Source organism: Globicephala melas, chromosome 8 (genome assembly GCF_963455315.2).
Source record: "Globicephala melas chromosome 8, mGloMel1.2, whole genome shotgun sequence".
NCBI lineage: Eukaryota > Metazoa > Chordata > Mammalia > Artiodactyla > Delphinidae > Globicephala > Globicephala melas.
The window spans coordinates 30,438,368-30,464,725 of NC_083321.1; the positions used below are offsets into that span (position 1 = coordinate 30,438,368).

The following is a 26,358-nucleotide window of genomic DNA, read 5'->3' on the forward strand; positions in this document are numbered from 1 at the left end:
GAATTTATCCATGTGTTAAGTGGAATGCATGGACATATGTAACCAAGATCTTTCTTTACATCTTAAAACTAAACTTGTCTGAGTCATTAATTCTACAGAATTAATGTTACTAAAGTTGTAGTAATACACCATCCAAAAATTCATTTTCCCAGATTTCTAGCTACATAAAACAAAAAAGACCACATACACAATTTCATACACTCATATAGCGCTGCATTCCCCAGTGGAACACATATATAAATGTCCACACAGAGACCCCCAGAAAGCACACGTGCACAGAGGCCAACGTCCACCCCTCCTGAACCTGATATGCATGTGGGTCGCAATGAAGGTCAAGGCCCTACTGCATATCTGTTCGATGTCATTCATCTCTTTGGGACAATCTGCAGAAAGGATGAGAGGTGAGTCCTCAGTTACCACTACATCATCCTCAATCCATACACCAAGACCACGGAACTTCTCAGGGTCATCTTTGTCATCCTCCGGAATATAAATACCTGCCTCCACTGTGATTACCATACCAGGCTGCAGAGGGAGGGAGCAGGGCATGTCTGGGCTGCTGTGGACCTCCATCCCGAGGTAATGGCCAACATGATGCAGGCAGTATTTTCGAGCAGCCTTGAAGGCATTATTTTCCTTAATGTTCTTCATGATCCCCAACTCTTTAAGCTTCTGTCCTATCAGTGTTAGCATCATGCTGTAGACATTATCCAAGCTTGTTCCAGGGGAGCAGAGAGTCAGAAAATCCCTCTGGACTTCTGCAACAGCTTCATAGAGTTCTGCCTGAGGTGCCGTGAACCTGCCATTGACAGGCCAGGTACGAGTGATGTCACTCACGTAGCAAGAAGACTCACAACCTCCATCCAGCAGCACCATTTCCCCATCCTCGATGCGTTGATTGTTCTTTGCATAGTGCAGAGTGTTTGACCCATTACCTCCAGCAACCACAGGTGGGTAGGCTAAGACGTCTGCACCACGGGCCCGGCACTCAAATTCAAACTTAGCATAAAGGAAGCCTTCCTCTACAGGGGCTTTACTGGCAAACATGATCTCTATGAAAGCCTGTGATGTCAGCTTCCCAGTAATCTGCATTTGTTCAATTTCTGCAGGAGATTTTTGGGGGGGGCATTCATATATATATATATATTTAACATCTTTATTGGAGTATAATTGCTTTACAATGGCGTGTTAGTTTCTGCTGTATAACAAAGTGAATCAGCTATACATAAACATATGTCCCCATATCTCCTCCCTCTTGTGTCTCCCTCCCTCCCACCCTCCCTATCCCACCCCTCTAGGTGGTCACAAAGCACCGAGCTGATCTCCCTGTGCTATGTGCCTGCTTCCCACTAGCTATCTATTTTACATTTGGTAGTGTATATATGTCCATGCCGCTCTCTCACTTCGTCCCAGCTTACCTCTCCCCCTCGCCGTGTCCTCAAGTCCATGCTCTACGTCTCTGCAGGAGGTTTGATCAGCCTGAGGCGCTGTACCAGCTGCTGCACAGCCCGAACCTTGTTCTTGCTCCTGGCTTTGACCTCTGCCAACTGCTTCATGTAGTCACAGTGGAGCTGTGTGAGCCGGCCTCATCCAGTCATACCACAGTGTACGTGTCTCAGCTTTCAGTTTCGATCCAACATGTTGAAATTCTTCCAGCGTATAGGCTTCGTCCCCTCCAGTTAGAGCTGTTTCTCCATCGGTACCAGATCGGGGGCCATCCCAAAGTTCTTGGATGGGATCTCTCTGAGGCACAAACAGCATGGCCTTGTGTGCTGGTAACTGATGGCGGGGAGGCTTTGAAGGACCAGAATGCTATCAGACTCTTGGAATTCACACAGGTACAGGAAATCGTTGTCTTGGTGGAAAGTATAGGGGATATCATTGCTCATATAGTATGTAGGGTTGGACAGCAGTACCACTGTGTGGTCTGTACCACTCTGCCCTTGTGCTTCCTTGTAGATCAGAGCTATTAGTTTGTGTCTACGAAGTGCATATTCCACCTGGAATAGTCCTGGCGTCACCTCCCCTGGTCTGAGGAGGTGTGGGTGTGTAAAGGGCCTGGGCTGGCCTAAGTATCAGTTTGGAATCCTCCTCTCTCGGATGGGCTGCAGGGAGTACCTTCGCTGTGAACATGACATGCATCTGGAGAGGCTGCGGACGCTTGCTACTGCGGGAACAAGCTTAGTTGCTGAGAGTAGTCAAGGCATTACTGCCATGCTTGCGCTTCAGGAAGGAAACACGGAAAACTCAGGAAATATTTATTGAGCACCTACCATATACCAGGTCCTGAGGTAAGTGCCAGGGATCCAATGGTAAGCAAAATGGTCATTAATTCCCCAATTTGTTCAGTGAGGGGGGCAAATCATTAAGCAAATAGTTTCACAAATACATATATAAAAGCCATGATGAAAAGTCCATCAGTGAGTAGCTATTAAATGCTTACTGTATACTCATCCTTGTGCTTGGTGCTGTGGGAACTACCAAGAGGGCTTAGATGACATTCATCCTCAACATTGTTACCATCCAACTGGAGAAGCTTGTGCTCTCTGAAGTGATGAAAGACCACAAGTACCCATCTGTGTAGTGCAGATGTGGTATGATGGGAGATCAGCAAAAGAAGAAGTCAATGTGGGAGCACATTGTTTTTAATTTGGAAAAGTAATAAATAATAGGGATATATGTATAGCTGATTCACTTTGTTATAGAGCAGAAACTAACACACCATTGTAAAGCAATTATACTCTAATAAAGATGTTAAAAAATATATATAACATGTAAAACACATTCAAATCGTACATTAATAGTGTCTCTTTCCTACCACCAACCTGTTGGCTCAATAGGTGTTAACAGTTTCTCGTGCATTCTTCTAGGAATTTTTCATGCATTCTTGAGACTATATATACTCCATAAATATTATCCTTGTTTTGAATTCCAATTTTAATACATAATTTCTGTTGCTTATGTTAACTCCAGAAGAACTTATAAACTACAAAGCTAAGATCTATGCATATTTAGAAAATGCAAATGATATAAAAATTTATTCAGTGAAAGTCAAAGCCTCTTCTCAGAAGTAACTGTTGTTTATTGTGTTTCTTTCTTGAAAAAACTGTATCCACATGCCATCATAGAAATAGAAAAAAAGAAAAGACTTGGTTCATCAACTCATGCATTCAAGAAATAAGACTTTCTTAGTTTCTGCTCACTAATTGAACTTTTTCTGGGCCATCACTTAGCATAGGGGGTAGAAACAAAATCTCAGCCAATGTGGGGACCTGCCACTTTCTTCAACATTGTACTTAAATTCTGAGTGAGCTTACAAAGTACCAAGGCACTGGGACCTACATCATCTGGTGCCTTTTGGCTGGTTTTCCACGCACGTTGACTATCGTTGAGACATTCTTTTTCCTATCTGCCTTGCCCTTTTGGGTCAGTGCTATTTTCCACCTTTTGCACACTTCTCTGGGCCACAGGCAAGGCTGGAAGGGGTCCTCCTGCCTGCACACGTCTTGTTGTCATTCTGTCGTGGGATATTCCTGTCTCCTTCCAAAGTGTCTAGAGTTTGGATGCCTCCTTGAGACCCTACACAGGAAAGATGAGACAGACCCTTCCACTGACACTTCCTATATCATTAACCCTTTCTTGTATCTCATCCCTCTACCTCACCCTCACCTGGGATATCTTTTTCATGACTTGTGGCTGGGGGCTGGGAGATCTCTCTTCAAATACAGTTATCCTTTCTGGCTAAACTCTAAATCTTCTCTTATTGGCTTAAATTTTTAGATACTAAAGCCAAGAAGAGACCTAAAGACGAGTTCTACTTTTCTGCACTATCTCATCCCTTCTAGAAGACAATGATTATGGAGATTACCGTTACTTAGGTGGTGAGGCCTGGGGATAATGAAGCATAAAATAAAAAGAGAAACTGTTAATATAAAAAGATCTTATCCTAACACATAGCCTAAATCTCAGCTTGCTAACTTGCCTTGAAATCCATTTCTGGAGTTTGTGTTGTCAAGTGCACCCAGTCAAGGCACAGTGGCTGTGAAATAGGTGGAAAGTGAGGTTGGAGCCTGGGTCCTAGTCTCCACCTTGCTCACAACCAACCCTATGACCTTAGGCAAGTGTCTCCCTCTATTAGACTGCAGTTTGATCAATTGAAAGATGAATAGGTTAGAGTATGACATTGAATTGGATAGGAAATATCCTTTTGCTAATATTAATGGTAAGTATTATTCTGTAAGGTATTTGTAGAATGAGTGTGTGTGTGTGTGTGTGTGTGTGTGTGGTGAGTCACAGCGTAAAGTGTATTTCTCAGGGGAGCTGTGATCAGAAAGTTTGGAAGTCACTGGACTAGAGGACACTATCCTATAGGTGTGTAAGTAATTGGCCAACAATTGTGAAAATAAAAGATTCTGAGATTTTTATAGCTGTGGCCTGCTGGTGCTATAGGCTATGAGGATCGAGCTGCTTCTTCCCACTTATGCCAAAGCAACCCACTTAACCCTCAGTTATTTCTTCTTCTCTAGCCTAATTTAATTTTGTATATTTTAATTCTCTTCTTTTTTCTCTCTTCTGTTTCCCTCTTCCCTCTCTTCCTTCTTTCTTTCCCCCTCTAGTTCTCCTCTGTTCTCCCCCTTTCCTTCCACCGTGTTGCCTTGTGGGTACAGATTTCATTGACATGCTTTCCCTCACGTCAGCACTAAAGACATCTAAGATATAGTTAAGCCTTTACAATAAATGCTGCAGACCTTTTCTACTCAGTGTGGGCCATTGGCCAGCTGCCTCAGCATCACCTGGGAGCCTGTTAGAAGGCAGTAGCTCAGGTCCTGCCTCAGACTTCCTGCAGTAGAATCTGCATTTTCACAAAACACTGTGAGTCTTATGAACATTCAAGTATGAGAAACACTGCTATAGCACTGACCACCTTCTTAAACTAAACGAACATCAGAAAAATCTGTCATCAAATCCTTAAACCCACTTACCCACAGATGCTTCCCATCATCATGGTCACGGAAGGTGTTCCACTCCTTGGAAAATAGATGGGTTTAGGGGTGGGGCAGGTGTGGAGAAATGGGGGTTTGGATGTCTACATAGGGGAGGTGGTGGCTTTCCCTGGGCCTCTGGACAACGGATGTTTACTTATGGAGGCAAACGTCTGGCTGTCTTGATAAATATCAAGTCTTCTCTTGTTTGTCAAGGCATGATGGGTGATATGGTTTGTGATTTCACGACCTGTTGTATGTTAGACACCAGCTTGAGCACATGGTAGTTGGTTTCATTTGGCTCGGAAAGGGGTATCCTTCTACTTGTTTTCCTTCCCTGGGAAACGTGGAACAACTTGGAGGTCAGCCACTGAGGATGCATCTGTTACAAGGAGGGTGGCAAGTCCTTGATGTCTTGGGACAGTCCCAGGTTGACACCCACTTCCCAGAAAAAAAGTATTAATAGTGGCCACTTTTATGTTCAAATGTGTCTCCCATAAATTGTGGTCACACCAGTTATAATAGATTCCAGAAGGAAGCAGACCTCTCTAAGGGACAGGGTAAAAATGAATCTAACAAATGGGAGAGAGAAACACCCCTGATTCTATTGGTTGCCAAGGCCCAATGCCAGAAAAAAGATTTCCCTTCAGTCAATGGCACTGATAGTAGATATTCGAGGGCGTTTTGGTTAGCTGGAGTGTTTTGAGCAATTCCCAGATTAATGCTACTTCTAAGATTTTGCCTTATCATCTTGGTCTACCTTCTGGCTTCTCCAGGTTGGGTTGTCTTTCTGGCTCGGTTGCCTCCACCTAGGACGAGACCATGTTTTTGACTCCCTTGAACTTCTGTTGCCACCACAGCGAAGAACGCATTTCTGTGAATCTTAGATGGCTTCTTTGGTCCTTGCGTCTCCTGATTCACACTTACAATAGATGAGAGAGGGCTCCAAAGAGCTGAAATGCTTTACACTCTAGATTGGGAATCAGAAGCTAATTTATAAGTGCTAGCAAGGAGGCACAACATGTTTAGACCAATTTATGGCACTGAAATTCTGAAACCGAAACTAGATTTGACACCAGATGGTTATGAGCGGTAAGATGGAGAGCCCTCAAGACACAATCTTCCCAGGACTTCCCAGCATATTCATTTTCGATTCTTCCTGATGCATTTGAAGGGCCATAAACAGATCGCATGATCCAGTGCTCTAGGCTCTGAAGCTCCTCCTTGCACTTGGCTCTTGCCTAGTTAAGGTGGGGCTCAGAAAGTACTTTTTCCCTTCCTGTCCCACCCAGAAGCCACTAGGCGAACATTCTGGTGGTGCTAATGGAACTTCAGAGCTGAATTTTGTTTCTCAATCCTGGGACAGGCCCTGGCAGATCTGAGATGAGGAAGCACAAACAGGTGGGCTCTGAGGGATGTCTGCTCTTGGCTGGAACACATTGTGATGCTGTCTCGGGGAGTTGGTATTTATTTTTCCAGTCATGCTTAGTGCTGGGAGGTGTTAGATTTCATTAAAGCCTTCATGACTCATGACCCCAGGAGAGCTTGGATTTCATTTCCCCACCTCCTCAACCCCATCTGCCTTGCTCTTCAAAATGAAAATAGCAGAATCTCTTAGAGTGGGCACTTGTTGAAAGGGACGTCTCTTGATCAATTAGAGGGAAGCCCTTTACAAATTCAAAAGCACCACCTTGTTGGGAGGTGGGATTGTCATTCTGAGGAATTTGTTTGTGGACGTTGATTTTCCACAAATGTTTTTGAATAACCAAACTAAACTTATCTTTCAAAACAGTCCCATTGGAGGCTTGTCTCCTTTCTCAACATTTGCTGCAAGTGCAAGGGCTCAGAGAGTATTTGGAATTACCTTTAGAGCCAGTTTTGGAGACACAGGAGAGATTTGGTTCCCATTAAGTTTTACCTCATTTTTGACCTAAACACCCCTGTCTGGCTTGGTCTCCACGCTCATTCATCAGACTTGGTACGAGATGTCAGTTGGCTTTTCCAGAAATCAAAACTTCCCTCCACAGGTTGGAGTCTTGCCATTATTGAGGAGATTTAATAGAGTATTACTAAGACTTTTCAGGCAAGTTCCAAAGGGGAGTTTTAGAAATTCACTGAATTTTAAGCTATGTCTCTGGGACAAGGGTCCAGCTTTAAGAGATGACCAGTGTGGAAGTCAATACTTATTTGGAAAACACACACACACACACACACACACACACACACACTCACACTCACAGACCAATAGATATATTACAGAGATCTTAATCATGTCACCTCTTACCATTACCCTAGTGTATTAACATACAATTTTTTGTTATTTATCTTGTTTGGTTTTGTTTGGGCAAGAGTAGCCAGAAAGTAATCAGTAATTTGTTCATTAACTCATTTATTATTTATTCATTGATTCAGTCAGTCAGTCAAAATCTGCTTGGCATTTGACTTTCAATAGCACAAAAAGACATGGTCACTGACCTGATTGCAATAGGAGAGATAGTTGAACATTAATTAAAGAATCACCCCAATAAATGTAAATAAAATAAGACCCACTGTGATAAGTGCTGTGGAGGAGAGGAACATACATGGCGCTAAAGATAGTCTAAAGGAGAACGTGCCTGGACAGGAAGGATCTGAAGGAGGAGGGGCAGGGATTTGGTGAAGGGGAGGGGAGTGTAGGCGCTTTCCAGGTAGAGGACAGCTTATGTAAACCTCCTACAGCAGGAGAGATGATGGAGCATTGGAAGAACCGAAAGAAGTACAGTGTGGTGTCTGCTCAGAGCATGGCAGGACATGAGGATGGAGACACCAGCAGTGGAGAGACCACATGGGACCTTATAGGTATGGGGACCCCAGGATTTCTTGTCTAGACCAAAACACCTGTGAACGTAAGATGAAGGGCTATTGATAATGACCCGAATAGGCATAAATTCCAACTATTCTGGGCAAACCAGGACATATGCTCCTCTTACTTAAAGACCATGCTAGGGATTTTGGTCTTCATCTCAAAAGCAGTGTTAAACAGAGTTTAAGTTTGGGGATGAGAATGAGGGCAGGATCGCATTTCGAAAAGATCTTCCAGGTTACACGGTCAGGACAGCACTGGTGGTCATTTCCTTAATTACCAAGAGCCCTAGTTTGATTTGGATAAATCTTTATGCTCCAACCTCCCTTCTCTGCTCTCATCCCAGTGCCCAGTACACATCTGTGTAGCAGCTGCACAGCTGGGATTCCAGAGGCTCCGCCTAATTTGTAGAATGATGGGGACGGTGCCTGGCAATGGAGTGCTTCCATTAGAGCTGCTCATGTTCACGTTGTAAGCTTGATGCCTTCCACATGCTCCTGTTTTATTCTGACCCTCCTGGGGTCAGGCCAGTAATTAACTCTTTGGAGGAATTTGGTCTAACCTAGTGTCTTTCATGGCTAAAAGTTTCAGAAAAATGGGGCCTGTGCATGTAAATCAATGGGAACAATGTCTTGAACCCACAAGGGGTTTTATTCACATGCCGACGTCTCTTCTTGAATTTCTTCTGGTTTTTTTTTTTTCCTGCACTAGACTTTATCTTTTCTTTTCTTCTTTTTTTTTTTTTTAGAGTATAATTGCTTTACAATGGTGTGTTAGTTTCTGATTTATAACAAAGTGAATCAGTAATACATATACATATGTTCCCGTGTCTCTTCCCTCTTGCGTCTCCCTCCCTCCCACCCTCCCTATCCCACCCCTCCAGGCGGTCACAAAGCACTGAGCTGATCTCCCTGTGCTATGTGGCTGCTTCCCACTAGCTATCCACTTTACGTTTGGTAGTGTATATATGTCCATGCCTCTCTCTCGCTTTATCACAGCTTACCCTTCCCCCTCCTACTAGAGAATGGTCTTCTCTGTCTTTTGTAGAGTGGCAGAATTAAAGGGGGATTTAAGAGATATGAATTCCTTCCTAGGCCCACTAGGGAGTGGTTGTCCCAGCTCTGACTGAGTCCTGGCTTTGCTCACTCCCCTCTCTCTCTCCATTTCCACCCTTCCAGCCTGAGCCACCATCTTCTCTCACCTGGACCACTGCAGTGGCCTCTACTGGTCTCCCTGCTTCTGCTGCAGCCTCTCTCCTATCTATTCTCCACACCTTGGCCAGAGGGCACTTTTAAAAACAAAAATCAGTCAGGTTGGTCCCTGTTTAAGCCTCTTAACAGCTTCTCATTGCCTTCTGATTAAAATCTACTCTTCTTGTTCTCCCCACAAAGCTCTGCTTTCTACCTATGTCTCCAAACTTCTCTCTCATTGTTATCCCCCTCACACACTGTGTTCCAGCCCCAATACCTTCTTTCGTTTTTTCAGACACACAAACTCGTCTCTTTGCCCCAGAGCTATTGCCTGGAACACTCTTTCCATGACTATGAAACTGGCGCCTCATTCCTTAGGCCTCCACGAAACGAAACGGCACCTACATGGAAAGGTTTGTTCTGTTTGCTTGTGCCGCATTCCTCTTACTCACCTTTGTCCTTTTACTGTTTATGACATACAAACTTGCAATTTTTTGTTAGTTTCATTGTTTGTTTTGCTTCAGCCTGTCTCTGAGGGCAGGGGCCATGACTGTCTTGCTCACAGCTATATTCTCAGTACCCAGCACAGCGCTAGCATGTAGTAGGTGTGCTCAATAAATATTTGTGGAATAAATGAACAAATGACAGTGGATTACTTTTTGTTTAACAGCTCCATGTGCTATGAAGTAACTTCTTTCTTTTTAAAAAATGAAGTAGGGCTTCCCTGGTGGCGCAGTGGTTGAGAGTCTGCCTGCCAATGCAGGGGATACGGGTTCGAGCCCTGGTCTGGGAAGATCCCACATGCCGCGGAGCAACTGGGCCCGTGAGCCACAACTACTGAGCCTGAGCGTCTGGAGCCTGTGCTCCGCAACAAGAGAGGCCACGATAGTGAGAGGCCCACGCACCGCGATGAAGAGTGGCCCCCGGGCTTCCCTGGTGGCACAGTGGTTGAGAGTCCGCCTGCCGATGCAGGGGACACGGGTTCGTGCCCCTGTCCGGGAAGATCCCACATGCCGCGGAGCGGCTGGGTCCGTGAGCCATGGCCGCTGAGCCTGCACGTCTGGAGCCTGTGCTCCGCAACGGGAGAGGAAAATGAGTGGCCCCCGCTTGCCACAACTAGAGAAAGCCCTCGCACAGAAACGAAGACCCAACACAGCCAAAAATAAATAAATAAATAAATTCATAAAAAACGAAGTAATTTCTTATTAGAACCTTATATTCATGGTTATCTTTGATTACAGTTCTCTTGAGAATTCCCTTTTCATAATGAAGCCCCTTCCTGCCCCCATATTTGAAGACCATTACCTTGTCCATTCTAAGGTTTCTTTTCTCTCTTCAGAAAATCCCAAGATCTGAAGTTACCATACGATCCAGCAATCCCACTCCTGGGCATATATCTGGAAAAAGACAAAAGGTCTAATTCAAAAAGATACAGGCACCCCAATGTTCACAGCACCACTATTCACAATAGCCAACACATGGAAGTAACCTAAGTGTTCATCAAAAGATGAATGGATAAAGAAGATGTGGTGCATATATACAATGCCATATTACTCAGCCATAAAAAAGAATGAAATAATGCCATTTGCAGCAACATGGATGGACCTAGAGATTATCATACTAAGTGAAGTAAGTCATACAAAGACAATTATATGATATCACTTATATGTGGAATCTAAAAAAGGGTACAAATGAACTTATTTACAAAACAGAAATAGACTCACAGACATAGAAAACAAACTTATGGTTACCAAAGGGGAAGGTGGGGAGGGATAAATTGAGGATAAGCGATTAACAGATGCACACTACCATCAAAAAATAAATCCCTAGTTCTTTCAACTCTTACCCTATAATGTGCTGTCTTCTTTGATGCATCTTATTGTTCTTTCAGCCTATCAAATTCTTTTTGGATTCAGAACCTGTCATCTACCATAGTGGCTATGCTTCCCACCTCCTGGGCCATTCACACACTTGATAAATATGCTAGCTAAGAAAGTATGTTGACTGTCCTTAGGGAGAGTCCTTTCTTCAGGCATTAATAACTTAATGAGCCCATGGAAAAAATTAGAGACCTTTCCATTAAATAGAAAGCCAAGAGTTAAATGCTTCAACTAAGAAACAAAATCTGTCTATAGCTGTCTAGGTAACATTTCCGATTGGACGCATTGGCTACTTCACACACTGAACATATTTGAAAGGAAAGTTATAAATTATGATACACAATAGTAGGTGGTCATTTAAATGGTCGTTTTGCAGACTATGTCTCAACATAGAATAATGATTCTGCTATGTGATATATGGTAAATGGCAAGAACACAATGCAAAATTATGTTATGAGCAAATTTTCTTCTCTATCTTGAAATATGTGGCCTTCTCATTTATAATGAAAAACATACATTTATACAAAGGCTTTACTTACATTCCTGTCATAAAATTCAGTGCTTTATATTAAAGAACCTGGCTTTCTCACAGAAATAGGGATTAGGAGATGTTCTGTACATACAACTGGGAGAATCAACCCCCTTCTATCTTATCACTTAGAGGGCTTAAAAATATGTTTGTGTCTAGTTTTCTAAGTCTGTGGTTTCTTTCTTTTGAATGGTTCTGACACTGTTTTTCTATGCAGCTTATTTTTAGGAAAAAGATGTGAAACAGGTAAAGTTTTTTTTTTTTTAATTCCCCTTTTCCTTTGACCTTTTCTCTGGCCTCCAGTAATGACATCACACTGTCCCTACCAGAGCCACTGATTTCATTTGCAGACCTCCTCTTCCTTCTCCTGACCTGTACCAAAGCTTACCTGTCCTGAGTGCCCTTTCCTCATAGCATCTATCTCTGTCTCATTATGCATATTTCCTCAATGCCAAAAGATTATTCATCATTATAAAAATCTATAAGGTTCAGAAAAATATAAAGAAGGAAAACATCATTCGTTTCTCAATCACCCGGAAAGCGTCCCTCTATTAAAAAATACACACACACACACACACACACACACACACACAAACACACATCAGAAATCATTTGGTTTAAGGAGTTTATGGATGGTAATGACTTAGTCTCTCTTTCCCCTGTGGTAACTCTTTCTCATTCCAAATCAATAGTGGTCTTTAAATTCCTGACATTGGTGGTCACTCTACTCACTGTAATAGGCCGGCCAGAGCATTTTCTTAGGAAGAAAGGCTGTTAGCCTTCTTCAGATGAAACTAGAAAGGCAGCCACTTACTCCATCTTCTTGGAAGTACATCCCTTCTCCTCAAGACCCCATGTGGGGAAGATGCAACTTAATACTCTTCCCCTATTTGTTCATTCAATTACGCATCTCAGTCTTCACTTCCCACTCCGAGGCAGCTCTCCAACTCCCAACGATGTTTATTCGGGACAGGCCACCCAGCTAGTCTAAGTCTTCTCTGGATTCCTACTATACTTTATTGTCTCTTTTGATTGCCTTTTTCCAGCCTTACATTTTCTTTGAGTTGTTTCTTGTAAAGAAGACCGGCTTTTCATCCAGACATGACTCCAAGGGCCAAATCTGTGCCTTACCCAGGAAAATCTCATTTAATCCAAATCCTTGAGACCATAGGGCTGGTGCATTTTACTGTAAATGTACACTCAAAACAAACTGAAATTCCCCCCCCACCCCCAGAATGTACCAAGATAACATTCTTCTTTCATGCCTTCATAATAAAGACTAAAATATATCACGAAATTTTCCATATTTTTAAAGTACTTGCAGTTTCAGCATTCTGGAAAAGGTTCTTATTGCCTAAATTTGACAGTTGAAGCAAGAATATAGGATCCAAGTTTGCATCATTTCTCTTATTCTTTATCCCCAAGACTTGACCTTTAGTCATCAACAGCACTTAACATGTCCAAGTCGATGATGAAAATGACGATGAGAGATGATGTCAGTAGAGCAACAGCATCTCAAAGTCATGCAGGACCTACTCCTGTCCAGGAGGGTTAGGAAGGCAGCAGCCCCAGATCAGGGAGGTAGATGCAATGAGCTTCTAAGGAAGAGTGTAAGTCACATGCAACCTTTCATGCATGTGGGGTGGGGTGCTGCATTGTGGTGCTGCGTCCCAGAGACTCAACTCTTGACTAAGGGCAGAAACTCATTTCACTGTAGGTTTTTTTTCCCCCAACATCTATTCATTCATTCTCTTTTGAACTCCTCTGGGCATATGATTGAGAAGCTACTGTTGAACATGGAATGGGTGATAATATAGAATAGAGATTCAGTTTGGCATATAGAAAGCGTTCAGTAAATGGTGGCTGGATAAATTAGTACACACATTTGAACCCTTTCTTTGCCTCTAATTTCTTGAACGACATTGGAAAGCTATTTAACCTCTTTAAGCCCAAGTTTTCTGATCTGTAAAATGGGAATGTTAGTACCGTTATTATAGGATTGCTGTGAGGATTAAATGAACAAATGCATGTAAAAATCACAGAAAACAGTGATTTTTATAAAGTAAAATAGTAACAAAAGTAGAAGTAATCCTTGTAATAATTGTTATTATTGTTTTTGGTATGTAATACCAATAAGATAAGATGCCTTCTAGTTATATTTTGGTATATTGAAGTTTTTATTGTATTTCTCCTCTATTGTCACAATCTAGGTTGCCCAGTGCATGTCTGAGTACACTGAACGGTATCAATCAATGTTTGTTGCTGGACCCTTCTAAAGACAAAATTAAAATCTCTTCCTTTCATTCTTTGTCTAGCCCTTCAAACCATACAGCCTCTCTCATTATTCACTGGATTATTGCAGGGAATGTGATTAATGGTGGCAAACTGTTTCATATATGGTGAACAACAGATAACTCCTATAATGCTGAAATTGTCATTTATGTCATGGGTATATTTCTCAGAAGGAAATGCTTAATGATTGCAAGAGGTTGATCTGCCCCAGCTGGAAGCAGTGACCTCCAGTGGTGTGATGAAATCTGGACAACAAAGGAAACAGGTTCTTTGAGGGAAAATGATCAAGCTCTCTAGAAACATCTTAATCTACAAAGTCCTGTATCCATTTTGTACTTATTGGTCTTACAATGGGCTACTCGTCCTGATATTCTTGCTCCTCTGTTTTCCCCATCCCCCTACCTTGATTCTGGGCTTGGCCAAGTGACTTGCTTTGGCCGATGGGCCATTAATAAATGTGATGCAAGCAGAGGCTTGATAAACACTTGCACGTGGGAACATGTCCTCTAGAAACACTTCCTCTTAGCATCCAGGCTCCAGGCTGCAAACAAGCTCCGGATCGACCACACTGAGTGATGAGAGGCCAATGGAAAGATGCTGAAGTATGAGAGCCAAATTAGACATTCCTGCCTCAGCTGAGCTCACAGCTGAAGGCAGCACTTGAATGACTGCTACACTCTACCCTCTAAGGAGCAGATAAACCTCCCAGCTGAGCCCAGTCAACCACAGACTTGTGGAATAAAATCATACATTGTTATTTTAAGCCATCAAATTTGGGGTAGCTTTCTTTGTAACAACAGATAGTGGCTACTCAGTCTCTTCCCTCCCTTCCTCCAGAACCCATGGGCAGAGCAAATGGAAGCTTCCCTCATATATGTCCAAAAAATACCTTGGTGTTCACAGTAGTCAGCCCATGTCTAGCCTGGGAAGAGATTAGTCATTTCCTCAGATACCTTCATTTTACAAATGCAAATCCTGAGGCTCAGAGAGAAGAAGTAACTTGTCCAAAATCACTTGTCTAGGTCTCCTGATCTAGCAGCCAATGTTCCTTCCATGAAGAGCCTTCAGAATATCTTTGGTTTCAATGGGAATTTCAAACCAAAATCATGTCATAATGTCCAATTTGTATATAACAGTTTTTATCTACTCACACAACAATCTCTGTTGGCTGGACATGATTCTTTTCGAATTTGAAAAAGAATAATCTAATTACATCATGAGAATCATGTTGTCCGTGGAAACAAATAGCTAATTTAACACAGGGAATAAAGTGCTGGCAAAAATACAAATGCATATCTCAAGAAGAAAGAGAAATGTTAATAATTCATATTGATTCTTGTTAAAATTACACTAGGCCTTTAAGAGTACATGTTATGCCTTACCTACTTCTGCAAACACACTCATTCAGCACCACTCTATTGGGCATTTCCCTTGTGCCAGGCACTATGGTGGACGCTGAATATACAGTGAATGAGATAGTCTTAGACCTTGAGAGCATTTGAGACAAAAGTGACTTTTTCGAGCTCACAGAGCTAGTTAGTGTTAGACCTGGGGCTATACCTGAGGGCTGGGTACCATAGTGCCTGCCAACCAAACGCACGATGGCTGTCTGGAGATGTCTCTCTGGAGTTGTCACTCATGCTTAATTTTAGTAAGTATGGCCTTAACAGGGGACATTCTCCTCAGGCCTCTATCTTCTTTTCAGATTATGGTAGTGATTTCTGAGGGCTATGTCATCGTTTACTCTAAGACTTCCTTTTATGTGTCAAGAAAACTTTCTTGGAGATTAGACTCAGCTCTTCTCTCTCTCATTCACTAAGGCAGGGGTATGATCTGTGCTATAGTGTTACAGTTGCATTCCTAAGAAGCCTTTTTAGTACAAAAAATAATCTTAAAAATCATTTTTTCAAAGAGAAAGTGTGGGATTTGGGGCTGGAGCATTCAGACTCACAACAATAGGGTAATTTTGCCCACAGGCATTTCAATAATACCGGTGTTTTTATAGCTTTAAGTCTATAGTTGTAAAGCTAGATATTCCTAGGTAAATCTAGCCTTCATTACATCGAGCTTTTGATCAAGAGGAAGGGCCTTTGCTTTTCAATCCTCATCAAGACCATCATCGGCACAAAGCTTCTTAGCCATTTTTATCACATTTTTCACCCATTGTTGGATAAACATATCCCAAAGTCACTCAAACAAAGCAGCTGACAGCAAGTTTTTTTTTTCCTCTTTGTCTTTATAATGTTAGGTCTAGCGTTACAACCATGTGCATAATGGAAATCATGTGTCCCATTATTTATCTGACAAATATTTTTTGATGCCTACATAGTCAGGCACTGGGCCGGACACCGGGGATATAGTGGTAAGCAAGCTGGACAAGTCCCTGTTGTCATGGAGCTTGCATTCCAATAGAGGAGATGGTCCATAAACAGAAAATACACAATATAATGTCACATGGTGTAAGTGGTAGGGAGAAAAATAAAATAAAGCAGAGAGGGACCAGAGACGGGATCAGGCTGAATCTTGGGAACCACTGAATGGACTTTGGGTTTTCTTCTGAGTGTGATGGAAGCCGTTAGAAGTATTTGAGCAAGGGAATGACCTGGTATGATTGATATTTTAGAAGACATCTCTGGCTGCTTGAGAACAGATGACAGAAGGTTCAAAGAGATAGCTGGGGAGAGTTAGGAGGCTGTTACAGCCTGGGTTCCTCCACAAAGCTGAGCCCGAAGCAAAGGCCTATGTGTAGGTAGTTTGTTTTGGGAAGTGATCCAAGGAACAGAAGTGGAGGACTAGGGAGTACTAGACAAGAAAGAAGGCAAAGTCAATCCAGTGGTGTGGAAGAGGCTGATAAACTCTGTAGACACCTGGGCCTATATCCCGCTAGGGACCTCTAAGGCCAGGTGGGGATACACTTCTGAACTATTTAGCTCCTGCCTCCATTGGTCCAGGGTCATTCTTGCGGGTGTTAACTCCCTTGCAGTGGCAGGTTTGGGCATAAGGCAGGATGACTGAGTGGTTCCCACGAGCATCCCACATTCCAAGCAGCAGGAACAGAGCAAGAGTCTGTGGAACAGTTGGTACGGTGAAGGCAGGCTGTATTCAAGAGGCATTTGATACAGAAGCTAGTGCAACGAGAGGTGATGGGGTCTCAGGATGGCAGTGATGAGGTTGTGAGGTATGGACAGAGCCATGGGTTTTATCCAAATTACTTAGTGAAAGCTTGCATTGGAATAGAAGTATCTGTATTTTCGCAGTGAAACAGACCACCTTGCATCTGTGATGTTATCTCCACGTTCTAGGCGTGCTCTCATTCCCACTCACACAACTACCCATTTTGTAGGTGTCAAAGTTTACTATTTAAAGCAAGGAAATTGATGAAGATTTAATAACCTGCAAACAAGTCTCTTTCACCTTATATGTCTTCTGTGTTTAAAATATTTGATAGATTGTAGAGGCGAATGAAGGCAATGTCATGGGAATACACTCAAACTCGCCATATATTTGGACAGGAAAGTGCATTTTGGTTTAGACGAATGTATGAAAGGGTAGAAGACTTACAGACAATTTCAAAAATGTCTGTTAAAAGTTAAAAAACAAACGATTATCCCTCCATTGGTCATGGTTGTTCAAGTTTCTTATATCATACTAACCCAAGGCCAGGAATACAAATTTCATGGCATGAAACTCAACATTTGGAAAAATAATATGCATTAGGGCATTTCTCAGGAAAAGAAAAACATCTGTAACTTGTTAAAAAAAAAATCCCCTTTTGGATGAAGTTGCCTAGGAGAGTGATTCTGGAGAAGAGCAGTCCCCGTATTGAAGGGGTGGAGTTGAAACACATTATGGCATCAGAGGTTGCTGTGTGCCCTCTGGGAAGGGTTTCAGGATACTCTCAGGGAAACATTGTCTCCCTTGCCTAGAACGTGGCTCTTCTGCATTTTCATCATTGTCTACAGTCACTGTAAGCTTTCTGTGTCACCTTATTTGGGCAAAGTGACAGTACTATTACTACTGCATCTGCTGCTACTACTCATTCTCATGTAATGAGCCCTCTTCTGTGCAAGCACTATGTCAAGCTCTATGCACACATATGCATTGATAAAAAACACATGTTTTCTTAGTAGATGATGTGAGAATTCTTTGTGGAGAGGGACATCTTTTGCAGAAAAGTTTCTTCAACCCACCTAGCTGTGGGAGGAAACCTCTAGGAACTGGGGGAGGATAGTGTCAGGATATTTCCAGGTTTAAAAATAAGGAGGGCTCTTGTGTTTGCAAGTAAGATAAAAGGGACATGATAAAGGATCCAAGAACTGCCGAATGTACAGGGTGAGGGGCAAGGAGGCACCCCGTGGCTAGAGCCAGGAGGAGTGACTTGCGGATAAAACCTGTCTAATGGGAACACTTTCAAGTGAAACATTTGTGCTCCTTGTGCTGTGAGCCCTCCTGATGACATATCTTTATTAAAATTATGAGTCACGATTTTCAGTGAATGTCTGGTTTCAAGGTGGACTTGGAGATGACACACTTGGGCTTCACAGACATGGAGGAGAAAAGCTAACAACTGGTTTACGCTCAAGAATCAATAGAGTGAGCAGGTACAAAGAGGGATTTGAATCCTAGCTCTAAAACCATGTTTTAATTTTTCTCCACTTGCCCTTCCTGGTCTATTCTCAGCCAGCTCCATGCCCCGCAAGGCTGATCTCTATGTTCTAAGTCACCTGGGCTCCCCTGACCTCTAACTTGCAGTTGGGTTTGATCAATGAGATGGTAGGTGCTGACAGAGGATTAGAAAATGGGAGAAAAGATCAGGATGTTCTTCCCCTCTCTCCTTTCCTGCCATGCTGTGGTTTTGGCAGTGACTGGGTTTCTGTCTCTGTGGCCATCTCTCCTCTGTGTACATCTCTCACCTGGTTTCAGCTACTCTTCTCTTCTCATATCCCTTCATGCCTAGAGGTGATAATGACCTTTTGTTGGGTAGTCCCTGGATCCGTCACTTATACTTGTTCCCTTAATTCTGCCCACACCTTTTGTAAACATTCTATTTCCCCTTTGAACATCTGTACCTCTTTGATTACAGAGAGCGACCCTGTGCAAGTTACTTAACTATTTTGTGCCTGTTTTAACATTTGCAAGGTGGGGTTGGTATTAGTGTGTATCACATGGGATTGATTGTATATGTTAATTTGTCTAAGTCCCTAACAAAGTACTTTGCATGTAATAATATAGTAATTATATTCTTTATTACGGTAACAATAAGTAAATAACGTTTCTCATTTAATCCTTAAAATAACTCTATAATGTAGGTATTATTTTCCTTATTTTACATGTAGAGAAACTAAGACCTAGTGAAGTTTAGAGAACATAGCTGTGTCTCAAAAACCAGGTCAGATTCAGAGGCTATTTTTCACCTCATTGCATAAAATGAGGTTTCCTGCCTAGTTAAAGAAGAGAGGATAAATGGTAAGATTAATAGCTTGGAAAAAACATACTGAAATACCCTGGTGATGATGGACTATTCAGCAGATTTGTTTTTAAAGAAACCAATCTCCTAGAAGTGACTTTGGATAGTAGAAAGAACATTTATCAATGTCATGTCAATCATGTCTTAAAATATGGCTTTCCCACCCCACCCCCCCAAAAGAGCTTGTCACTTATAGTTTTATTTCTTTAAGCCAATTGTTTCTTTTTCCTTTGGTTTATGGACCTTTCCTTTTAAGTATGCTTTTATGTCTTTGAGCCTTGATTCTGGTAAAGGACTATTTCCATCTTCCTTATTGCTCACTGAAAAGATCTGAAGTCCTGTGACTAATGAACACTTCTCACTCTCATTTTCCAAGGTAGGGCTTTTGTACCAATGGAAAAGTGAAACTGGAAGGGCTCAGTTTCACATTAAACCTTCATTGAGAAACCTGACTGTTGTGTGAGGGGAGACAAGGAGACAATGAATGTAATCAAACTGGATTTGTCTAAGCCAGTGATATAGCATCTCCTGAAACTTCTTTTGAAGGAAATAAATTCCTTTTGGCTTCTACAGCTTGGGGGAGGTATTACCTTGCAGACCGAAAACAAAATGATGGGCCCCAGACAAAGACAACCTGGTAAAATGTGTGTGCCAAGTTCTAGTCAACAGTATCCTCTGCAGCCACTGGACCAGAAAGAGGAAGTGCAGGGTGGCTGTGTCAGAAAGGAGATTGGCCAGAGGTATCAAGAATGATGGCTCTAGACATCAGCAAGATAGCCAAGCAAGATGTCCTTCGTTCATATTCCCCCCTCAACAACAACAATTTGGCATCCATCCACAAACAAAAGTGCCTTTATGGGGGCTGTGGGATCCAGCACCATATGCCAAGGGACTCAGGAAAAGTATCACCCACCTGTGCATTAGGTAATAGTCATACAGACCTCAGTCTCAATTGTAGACCCTATAGTGGCCTGTGAACCAGCTCCAGTCCCTCCTGGCCATTGTCTGCGAGACCTGGAGAATCAGGGCTGTCTTAGACAGTTCCTCATGGATGAGACAGTCTTTGTGGACGCTCAGGAGTCCAGCAGAAAATTTCCAGCACACCACTGGAGCAAAAACGAGCAAGCAAGCAAGCAAGAAAGCAAACAAACGTGTCTGGATGCTTTGGAGAGGGTAAGAGGGCCAGTTTGACTTTACTTGTCAACCTTCCCCCAAGGCAGCACAGCTCAGTGCCAAGAGAGCCCTTCTCAGCTGTGATTTCTCCTGGGGTAGGTGGGGGGAAAGAATTTGAGTGAGCACCCAGCTCCCCAATTGTGCAAGACTCTGCCAAAGAGGCCCACTTCTTTCCCATCCCACCCAGAAGAATTAATATTGTTAAAATGTCCATACTACCTCAAATCAACTATAGATTCAGTGCAATCCCTGTCTATGGTATTCATCATAGAATCAGAAAAAACAATCTTGAAATTCATATGGGACCACAACAGACCTTGAATTGCCAAAGCAATCTTGAGAAAGAAGAACAAAGCTGGAGGCATCACACTTACTGATTTCAAACTATATTGCAAAGCTATAGTAATCAAAACAGTATGGAACTGACATAAAAACAGACACATAGATCCATGGAACAGAATTGAGAGCCTAGAAATAAACCCCTGAAGATACAGTGAACTAATATTTGACAAGGGAGCAAAGAATACTCAATGGGGAAGGGATAGCCTCTTTAATAAATGGTGTTGGGAAAGTAGAAGAATGAAATTGGATCTCTATTTTACACCACTCAAAAAAATTAACTTGAAATGGACTAAAGACCTAAATGTAAGACCTGAAACTATAAAACTCCTAGAAGGAAACATAGGGAGAAAGCTCCTTGACATTGGTCTTGGCAACAATGTTTTAGATATGACACCAAAAGCACAAGCAACAAAAGCAAAAATAAATGAGACTATATCAAAATAAAAAAACCCTTCTACACAGCAAGAAAAATGATAAACAAAATGAAAATGCAATCAATTGAATGGGAGAAAATATTTGCAAACCATCGATCTGATAAGAGGTTAATATTCAAAATACATAAGAAACTCATACAACTCAATAGCAAAAAACCCAAACAATCTGATTAAGAAATTGAAAGAGGAACTAAATAGACTAAATCTTTTCCAAAGAAGACATCCAAATTGCCAACAGTACATAAAGAAGTGCTCAACGTCACTAATAATCAGGGAAATGCAAATCAAAACCACAATGAGATATCACCTTACATCTGCTAGAATGGCTCTAATTTAAATAGAGATAATAAGCGCTAGAGAGGATGAAGAGACAAGGGAACACTTGTGCACCGTTGGTGGGAATGTAAATTGGTACAACCACTATGGAAACAAGATGGAGGTTTCTCAAAAAATTATAATAGAAGTACCATATGATCTAGCAATCCCACTTCTGGGTATATATTCAAGAAAATGAAACCAGGATCTTAAACATATATCTATACTCCCATGCTCATTGCAGCATTATTTACAGTAGCCAAGATATGGGAACAATCTAAGTGTCCATTAATGGATGAATAGATAAAAATGAGGTTATATAATAATATTCCATTGTATGTATGTGTGTGTGCACATAGGAGAAAGAAGGAAATCTTGCCATTTGAACAATATGGATGGACCTTGAGGGCATTATGCTAATGATAATGCCTTGAGGGCATTCTGTGGTGAAATAAATCTGACAGAGAAAGACATACTGTGTGATATCACTTATATGGAATCTAAAAAAGCCAAACTCATAGAAACAGTGGAATGGTGGTTGCCAGGGGCTGAAGGGTTGGGAAAATGGGGAGACATTGGTCAAAGTTCTAACAAACTTGGATTTAGAAGATGAATAATTTCTGGGGATCTAAAGTACATCATGGTGTCTGTAGTGAACAGTGCTATATTACATATTTGAAAGTTGCTAAGAAAGTAGATCTTAAACGTTCTCACCTCAAATAAGAAATAGTAATTATGTGAGGTGTTAGTTAATCCTACTGTGGTAATAATTTTGCAATATGTGCATGTCAGAATGATGTTGTACACCACAAATTTACACAATGTTAAACATCAATTATATCTCAATAAAGGTTAAAAAAAAAAGATTCTGTCCTAAAAGGGTATTGAGGGTAGAAAATTAGAAATTAATTAAATGTGAATTGGGAAAAGGTATACACACACACACACACACACACACACACACACACACACACATATATAAAATCTCCCACGGAGAAAAATTATCCACTTGAATCCTAACAGGGGAAAGATTAGATAGCATGAGAGAAAAGCCAAGCATAGTACATTTGACTTGACAAGGCTTTGGACAGAGGTCATTATTCACTTGTCTCTTTGTATAAATTCATACCTAATTCACCAACCTCCTTCCTTTGGTATGGGGTGGTGCCTGCATTAGCACATGCCAGGGGCATTTTGATAAGAAACAGTCTTCACATCTCAGTGACAAGTACAGTAAAGTTTATTTCATGTTCGCTTCATGGTCCAAGGAAGATCAGTAGAACAGATTTGCAAGATCTATTTCCTTTTGTCTTAAAAACTGTTTAACCAGTCCTTTTCCCCCTCCCCTAAACTATAGGAGCTGTATAACCAGGAAGAGTCATTGCCAGTGTGGTTGTTGGCTCCATCATCACCAACACCACCGCCACCAACAGGGGAACAAGAGCAACTACCGTTCACTGAGTGCTACTGTGTATCAGTTACCACGGCAAACATCGCACATAGTTTATCTCATTGATCCTTTACAAGGAATGAAGGAATGATCATTAGAAGGAATGTATTATTTACTCCCATTTAATAGGTTAGGAAACCGAGGTTTAGAATCACATAGTAAAGTGGAGCTGGAACTCAGACCCATATCTATTTAAGTCCGAAGTTTTATATTCCTTACCACTTCTTATGTATATTTTACCATAGCATGTGGTGTCATGCTATGTCTTAAATATAGAGAAGAAAATTGAAAAAGGTAAAAGGAGACCGTCAATTCAATTCACTTTGCCTTTAGAAGTGGAGAAAGCACTGGAAGGTTTAATTAATTCTTAGGAACTGAATTCATTGTCACCCTGGTCCCTAACTCCTGCAGTCTGAGTTTGCTAGCACACAAGCTATCTCTTTTCCTCACCTCCCCAGCAGTGAAACTCAAGCCTTTCCTGGATTTGCATGGAAGCCTCACTCACACAAAGCCATGTATGTATTTACTAGATTTTACTGAAACTTGAGACATGGTGGAGACATAGAAGAACAATTTATGTTGTCAAAAAGCAAAGAACTTCAAACTGAACATCAGGTATTCCTGTTCCCTGACACCCCTCCCCCAGGTCCTGGGACCTTGCACTGGGTGCTTCTCCCTAGCTTCAGGCCACCTTCTCTCCTGGCCCCTTTCACCTTCTGTCCTGGATTGCTCCCCAAACTGCACATTTTTCTTATTCTGTTAGGTAGAGCCATTCTGTTTTCTCCAGCTTCAAATTCACCTTCACGTTCACCTTTGTGAATCCAAGCCATCAAGGTACTCAATAGAGCAAAAGTGCTTTTTCCATATAACAAGTTCTACCTTGCCTCGAAGACAGATGGTAAAATTTCCTGTCCTACCCTCTCTAGAGCCACCACCCTGGGGAGACTGGGCTCATTCCTGCCAGCACCTGGCAGAGGCTTGGATCAAGGCTAGCAGTAACCCTGGCATCCCACCCCTCTCCTGACAGCCTGAATCAAGCAGATCCCCTGGAGACTAATTTGACCGGGTCTGGATCTCTGCCTCCTGCTACTTCTGGGCTGGGCTGAGGTTTCTGGAACCCAGGGGACTGCTTTGGGATTCTGGGCTCCTTAAAGGGCATTTATCACCCTATGAAAACTGCTTATTGAAGGAAACGGTAGGACAGCTTCCCCTTTAAGAGTCTAGCCACGGGAAGTTTGATCCACCTGGGGAGTTTGGATGCAGAAGCCTGTAGGCTTTGAGATGGTGGGTCCAGCCTGGTTGGCAAGGCAGTAACAAGGCCAGAGGGAAGATGTAGCCCCTCAAACTCTGAGGACAAGTTCCTGGTGCTCAGGAGAGCCCAAGGAGGGCTCTGTAAAAAATAATGACAGCAGTTAAGCCATTCAGAGGTCCAGTTTTGAGTTGAAATTCCAGATTTTGCTTTTTTTTTTTTTTACTCTTGAGGCTTGGCTCACCGCTTTTTCCCCCCTCTCCTGGGGTCCTGTTGACACATGAGTGTTGTCAAGACTTCCTGGGGGTTGGGTGAAGGGTGACCATGTCAAAAAGGAAGGCTAATTGGTTGGAACTCCCCTTCCACCCAATCCAGCTGGCCTGAATCTCCTTGGTTTTTAGTTCTTCATAAAGCGTCTTGGCTTTGGTAGCCAAAGACCAAAGGAATTCAAATTAGGTCTTTTCTTGCTGTCAGTGCTGTTTTGCCCTAGTTTGTGAGGTAGACAGGAGCAGGGTGCCATTGGGACATTTTGCTCCCTACCTGGACCTGGAGCCCAGTTAAGTCCTCCTACAGAGTAATTCTAGGTGGTGACATCCCTAAAGCAGGAATGGCAAAGTCCGGGCACATGTGAGGCTCTTCCCACTCTCACACTTGTGACAGAAATTACTAATGGACCATGGCATTTTTTTTCCCCCCAGCTGGGCAGAATTTCATGAGACCTCTTAACACAGCTGTCGCAGCAGCTACTATTAGTAATCGAGGTCAGCATAGTTGTCCTAACCCTAAATTGCTCTGAGGCCCAGAGGCATTGCCTTCTTGGTAGGGGATTGGCCAAAGGCAAGGTTAATTGGATAAATTATAGGTTTGCTTCTGAATCTACCCTAGGTCTTCAGGGCTTCTCCTACATTCCTTTTTCTCTCTGTCATTTACCTCCACACCTCGTCTCCTTCGAAATACCCCTTAGCTTCCCAGTGAAGGTTCTCTGATTTCCAAGGTACCAGCTGTCAGTGAGGAAAGGACTCATCTCATCCAACTGAGACTCCCTCAGCCAGAAATTTATACCACTTACGGGGAATCTTTTGGGTTAGGCCCGCAGTTAAAATGAAAAATATGTTATCTAGAAGAAACTGAGCTGTCTAGAGTTTCTGGAATGTTGAGTGGGTGACAGCAGAGTGGTTAAGACTCGGGGTGCTGGAGCAGATAGAGCAGGACTCAAATTGCAGCTGGACCACTTGCTGGGTGACCTTTGAGAAGTTATTTGAACCTCTTAACATCCACTTTCTCTGCAGTAAAATAATAAGTCCTTATCTTCTGTTGTATTGTGAGGATAAAATGAGTTCACGCCTGTAAGGTACTTGGCACAGTTTGGCAAATTCTGGGCACACATGTGAGTCACATCCCAACATGTGGCAGATGTTATTAACAGACCAAGGTACCCAATAAATTTGTGCTGATTTTAGCCTCTACTTGTTATCCACTTGACAAAGAAGGTGACATTAGTTATCCAAGGTCACACAGCTAATAAGGAACAGAACTGGGCTTTGATGCTTCCTAGTTTACCTTAGAACAGCTATGCTGCTCTTCAGTTTCCTGGAGGGAGAAGTAGCTTCCTCACTTATAAAATGGACATAATATAATTTATCTCGTGTGTTATTGTAAGGATTAAATGAGCCAGTGCTTTTAGCACCTATCATAACAGATCAAGGCTTGTGCTATCACATATTTCTTATCATCATTGTTACGTTTTTCTGAATCTGCTTTCTCTTCCCCAGCACCTAGCACTGTAGTTGGCACATCCCAGGTGTTCTGTACGTGTGCATAGCTCTGTTGCGGCAACATACGGTATCGTTGCTCTAGTAAGGGTGGAGGAACAGAGGACTGTTGGGACCGAGAACTCTGGCTGACCTTCTGGTAACCTCATAAACAATTCCAGGAAACCTCTTTCTAGCTACCTTGGGAAAAACTTGGACAAGTAGCTCAGCCAAGCAAGGATCAGAAGCTTTTCCTCATCCCTGCAGGATCTCAGCCATTTGTGGCTATCCTGTAGGGGCTGGTCTTCTAAAGGTCAGTGAGATAAGACCTGTTCTTCTTACGTACATGAGGGAATAGCTCCTAGGCCTCCTGTGTATGAAAAAGGCAGATGATTGAATCCTGTAGGAAAGATTTCATTAACTATTGTGTCCCTACTATTAACACCCAATGCCTGGAATAGA

At 42.3% G+C, this 26,358-nt stretch overlaps 1 pseudogene; it reads right to left on the reverse strand.

Moving 5' to 3' along the window:
• Nucleotides 1-201: 201 nt before the first annotated feature.
• LOC115857413 (xaa-Pro aminopeptidase 3 pseudogene) lies at nt 202-2,207 on the reverse strand (annotated as a pseudogene).
• Between the last annotated feature and the right edge of the window lie 24,151 nt (nt 2,208-26,358).